The following is a 6,212-nucleotide window of genomic DNA, read 5'->3' on the forward strand; positions in this document are numbered from 1 at the left end:
AGAAGAATCCTTTTCAATTTGGATAAAGGCATAGTGAAGTTTATTCTCAAGGATAGAGGGATAGCATTCCTTCATTGGCTTTCTTGGGGTCTGGTTGTGAAACAATAACATGGCTTTATGTCAGTGATGGTGGAAAAGGGTCTAGTTTGTAGCAAAGCCATCTTTGGCTGTATTAATAAAAGTTAAGTGACAAGACTAAAGGATGTGAAAGTCTTACTGTTCAGTAAAGTGATAGGAAAATATTACTAGGCTGTGTTCTTCTCAAAGTTCCATTTTAAGAAGGAAGTAGAAGGTGAAAATATCACCTTTTCAAGACGAGGAGCATAAAGTCCAGGTCTGGATAGCATATCATATGAGAAGTATGTAAAAGAAAAAGAGATCACAAAACAACTGTTTTTAAACATGGAGGACTGGATTTATTTTTTATACCTCCAAAAATCAGAATACTGTGAGTGTGTATTTTTTCCTCTAAAATGGAGAGATTACTTCCCATCTCATTTTTTGAAGCTGGAATTAGCCTGCTACTGCATCCTGTCAAAGACATTGCAAGAAAAGAAAATCAAAGACCAATATTCCTCATGAGCACAGATGCAAAAATTCTAAATAGCATTTTAACAAATTAAACCCAGCTATCTACATAAAGGATAATACATCATGACCATGTAGGGCTGATCCCAGGAATGCAAAGTTGGTTTAACATTTGCAAATCAAAAAAAGAAAATCCTTATGATCGTCTCACTAGAAAAAGTATTTGACGAAATCCAATAATCATTCCCCATTGAGGAAAAAACAAAGCCTCTCAGGAAATCAGGATTAGAAAGGAACTTAATCTGTTGAAAGTAGCTAACATACTTAATGATGAAAAACTGAATGCTTTCCTCCTAGAACTAGGAACAAGACAAGGATGCTCACTCTCACCACTACTATTCAACAATACATTGAAGATTCAAGCCAGCACAGTCAATCAAGAAAAAGATAGAAAAGTTATTCAGATAAGAAAGGAAAAGCAAAACTTTTATTTGCATTTTTACACGATTATTTGTGTACAAAATCACATAGAATCTACAAGAAATCTAAATAAGTGTTTTGCAAGATTTCTGGATAAAGATCTATGTGCAAATGTATTTGAATACACCAACAGTAGACTCTTACAACTTAAAATTTAAGTATCTCATATATTATAGTGCAGTGTGAAAAATATAACATACTTAGGGATAAATCTGACAAAATACATGAAAGACTTGTGCACTAAAAATTATAAAATACTGTTGGGAGAAATTAAGGGAGATATAAATAATTGAAAAGATGTCCTCTTCATGGGTTAAAAGAGTTAATATTGTTTAAATATTAGTCCTCCCAAAATTGATCTATAAATTTGATGTAATTCCAATCAAAATCTTAGCAGGCTTTTTTTTTTTGGTAGATATTGGCAAGCTAATTTTCATACTTATATGGGAAAAAGAAGAACAGATTTGGTGGGCTAACACTTTCAATATGAGGACGTATAAAGGTACAGAAATTAAGAGTATTAGCATTAAGATACACAATAGAACAATGAAACAGATTAGAGAGTCTATGGACAATTGATTTTTGACAAAGGTATAAGGCCAATACAATGGAAAAAAATACTCTTGTCAACAAATGGACTGGATATCCATAAACAATAGAATGAACTTTGACCCATACACAAAAAAATGAACTTTGACCCATCCGTCTCACCATATACAAAAAAGTAAGTCAAATGGATAATAAAACTAACCATAAAATCTAAAATAGTAAAACTTCTGGAAGAAAACAAAAGAGAAAAGTTTTGTGATCTTGGTGTAGGTACAGATTTCTTAGATATGACCCAAAAAAGTGGATTCATAAAAGAACAAACCGATAATTTACACTTTTTTTAAAATTAAAAACTTTTGCCCTTTAAAAGACATTGTTAAGCAAATGAAATGACTAGCCATAGACAGGGGGAATATATTTGCAAAGCTTTTACCTGTTAAAGAATTGTGTGTAGGATAGATAAAGAACTTTAAAATCCAATAATAAGAAAACAAACACTCCAATTAAAAATGGGCAAAGATCTGAACAGGAAGTTCAGCAAAGAAGATATGTGGATGGCATATAAGCATATGAAAAGATGTTGAACAACATTAGACATTAGGGGACTACAAGTTAAAAGCACCACAGGATGCCATTACACAACTGTTAGAATGGCTAAAATTTCAAAGGTTGATCATACTTAATGTAAAGAAGGATGCAGAGAAACTAGAACTCTCAAACAGTGCTGGTGGGTACATCAAGTGGCACAACCACTTTGGGATACAGTTGGGTGGTTTCTTAAAATGTAAATGCATACCTATAATATGATCCAGCCATTCCACTTTTAGATATTTACCCAGGGGAAATGAAAATATATCAAGACTTGTACATGAATATTCTTATTGGTCTTGTTTTGTTTTGTTTTTTTTTAGAGAGGGTGTAGGGGGCAGAGGGAGAGGGAGAGAGAGAATCTTAAGCAGGCTGCATCTCACACATCCCTGAGATCATGACCTGAGCCAAAATCAACATTCTGACGCTTAACCAACTGAGCCACCCAGGTACCCCTGGTCTTATTTGTAATAGCCAAACTGGAAATAACCTCAGTATTCATGAATAGATGAATAGATAAACAAATTTTGATATATGCAATACAATGGAATTCTGCAACAAAGAAAAATAATGAACTACTAATATACAGAAAACATGATGGATCTCAAAATAATTATGTTGACTGAAAAAAGAGTAAATGCTATATGATCGCATTTATATAAAATTCTAGAGAATGCAAAGTAACTTATAGTGACAGAAAGCAGATGAGTGATTTCTTGAGGACAGGGGAGGTGGTAGGGGATGGGGAAGGCCTAATGGGTTTATAAAGGCAGTGTGATTGTGATGACAGTTTCATGGGTGTATGCATATGTCCAAAATTCCAATTGTATACTTTAAATATGTGCTGTTTATGTTGATTACATGTCATTAAAGAGACAGGAGCAGGAGACTGGTAGAGAAGGAAAGAAAGATGGTGCCCTAAGTAAGTTATATGATTTAGTAAGAGGGTGATCATATTTTGAGACTGAAACACAATTTCCCTGCATACTTACCCAACAGACATGGGCTGTGAACAACTTCCATACTCTTCTCCCTCTCTGCTCTCCTCATGTTTTCCCTTCTCTCTTCCCACTCCCTTCTTTCCTTCCCTGCATTGTGAGATTTTTAAAAATGATATTTTATCATGCGGTGCCTGGGTGGCTCAGTCTGTTAAGCGACCAACTCTTGATTTTGGCTCAGGTCATGATCTTGGGGTCGTGGGATCGAGGAGGTAAGCAGGTGTCAGGCTCTGCGCTTAGCAGGGAGTTTGCTTGGGATTCTCTCTCTCCCTCTCCTTCTGCCCCTCCCCCTGCTCATGTGCACACACTCTCTCTAGAATAAATAAAGAAATTTTTAAAAAATTATATTTTATCTTAAGAATCAGCAAAGACTTTAATTTCTGAAAATAATTCTGTACCTCCCTTAGGATGGCAGGTGATACCTTAGCACCTGGAATAGGAAAGAAAAGAAATAACTCAAATGCTCTCTACTAGAAATGGACAGACACTTAGGAGTGGAGAGAACAGAGTAGACAAGACAGAATGGAAGACAGAGAAACATGGCGACATCACTGAAGTACTGTTCAGACCGGGGATATCTAATATTCAATTTTAATTGTTTATGTTGGTGTTGCTAGGATATAAAACCTCTCTGTGGAAAGGCTATTGGGTCAATCTCAGGGCAGAGTATAAGAGCAGCTGCCCCGTGCAGGGCACACAAGTTGTTGTAGGCACGTATTTTCAAGAACTTGTAGCTAGAGGTCTCACTGGCAAGTTCAGGGAAGGCATTGGATTTTCCACTGGAAATGAAATTGGCATTCAGGTGATAGAGGCATGGCACTTTTTTCTCTCTTTTTTAATGGCTGTGTGTCAGGAAGCATGTGCCAGGAAGCAAGCTGAGGACTGGGAATTCCAAGATGAATAAGATATGGCCTTGTCCTTTCACAGCTTTATGTTAAAATTTTAAGTCGCAATACAGTGACTGTGATGACAGTGTAATACATGAGATTGGTTGGTGTGCTTGCTTCAGAATTTTCACATCAAGTGACCTAGTGGTAGCCATGTGGCACAAGCCCTGAAGCAAGCTATCTATCTATCCATCCATCCATCTATAGCACTTTAGATAAGGGCTATATAAAATCGTAATAAAATTAATAAAATTAAAAATAATAAAACAAAACGTCTATTATCCACATCAAATAATATCAGGCAATGAGGTTTTTTTTTTAAGATTTTATTTATTTATTTGACATAGAGAGAGAGAGAGCACAAGCAGGGGGAGTGGCAAGCAGAGGCAGAGGGAGAAGCAGGCTCCCCGCAGAGCAGGGGGCGCGCGATGTGCGACTCTATCTCAGGACCCTGGGATCACGACCTGAGCCGAAGGCAGTCACCCAACCAACTGAGCCACCCAGGTACCCAGGCAGTGAGATTTTTGAGGATGCTGACGCCTTAGCATCCTACACATATCTTGGTACCTTTGTGCCTAAGGTGGCACAGAGCTATTCTCCAGGATGACTCCCTGAATTTTCCATTCAGTAGGTGATGATGGAGGACAATATGGGAGCTCGGGAGGCAGACATCACAGGGTTGGGTTCTCTGTACAGAGTCCACAGCAAATTCTCAGTGAGAGGATTCTGTGCATTTCTTCTTGGAAACTAGGGTTTTATGGACATCATGACAAGAACCAGATATTATTGTCTTTACTCCCTACCTGTTGTGGGACAGGAGAAATCATATAAAGTTTGGACAGTGATTGAAATTTCACCTTTGCCCCCTCTATATAGTCTTGGACCTTGGGTGAGAAATTCAACCAAAGTCTCAGTTTCTCATCTCTAATATGAGAAAAAATAAAACTTGCTTAGAAGAAATTGTAGGATTAGAAAAAAAAAAGTTTATATATAAATACATAGCACTTGGTACCTAGTAGGTATGTAATAATTTTAATTATTATTTTTTGTTATTTCCAGGGCTCCAGGGCTATTACCTGAGATTAGAGTTCAACACTTAGGGAAGGGCTATGGGACTTTCCAGATAGGGCTGTTATTCAAATCAAAAATAAGAAAAAAATGTGGATCCAATTCCTACTGAGAGTATAGCTCTGCCCAGGCATTTGGCTGTAGGATTTCAGACACATCTAAGTCCATGAGGTTGGAAAAAAACCAAACTAAGACACTTGAAGCAATTAGACAACAGTATCATATAATCAACTACTAGCATGTGCTGCATAGGCAAGAGATGTCACAGGACCCTGATGTAATTAGCATCCTGTTGTTTTTCTTTAGTCTGTGCTGAATGGTATAAAGCCGTTCAAGGCAATGTACAAAGTACTAAGTGGTCCCCTAGTGGCCAGAAGGAGTTAATACCATGTATACCCCGAGTGGAACAAGTAAGAACATTATTTACTTTCACTTTGTTTACCTCTCAGGGTATCTTCATTTGAGCTGATAAGACTTTCTGATTCTAAATTAATTCACTCTTCAATTATAGGCAACTGAAACTATTTTGCCAAATATAACTAAACATACTGAACTTCCTCCTCCCCAGTGCAGTCCTAAACTTGCATTTCTCATGGTTTACAGATTTTATACAGACTGTACATTTATTTGTCAGGGCTTCCTATATTAAGATATGAACTTTTTGAAGGAAGTAAACTGGGTTAGTGCTATCTAGGGGCATCATGCTTTCCAGTTTTCCCAGGACAGTCTTGGTTTATGCTTGTTTTCCCATTGTAATTGTTAGTATAGACCTCTTTTATGATCATAATTGTCCCAGTTTTAGCAATAAATTATATTGTTGCCTTAGTGTCATGGTCTTGCTTCTCCCTACTCTTTTTCGCCATTGAACATTCCAGAAATACTGATATAACTCATGACTGGACATGAGGTCAGTCTGGATGTGATCTCTCGTTCCTGTAATCACCACAGTTTATTTGGCTGATCTGGCTGGTTAGGAAGCTATTCTCTTTTCTCTTAAATACTCCTCATGTGCTCTTTCATAAGTTGCAGTCTTTATCAGAGAAGAGGACTGTGGCTGATCGTTGATGTGTGTGCTACTGAGCTCCTGTGTTTGACTTTCCCCACAGGTTCTAAA

Source organism: Zalophus californianus, chromosome 14 (assembly GCF_009762305.2).
Source record: "Zalophus californianus isolate mZalCal1 chromosome 14, mZalCal1.pri.v2, whole genome shotgun sequence".
NCBI classification, from domain to species: domain Eukaryota; kingdom Metazoa; phylum Chordata; class Mammalia; order Carnivora; family Otariidae; genus Zalophus; species Zalophus californianus.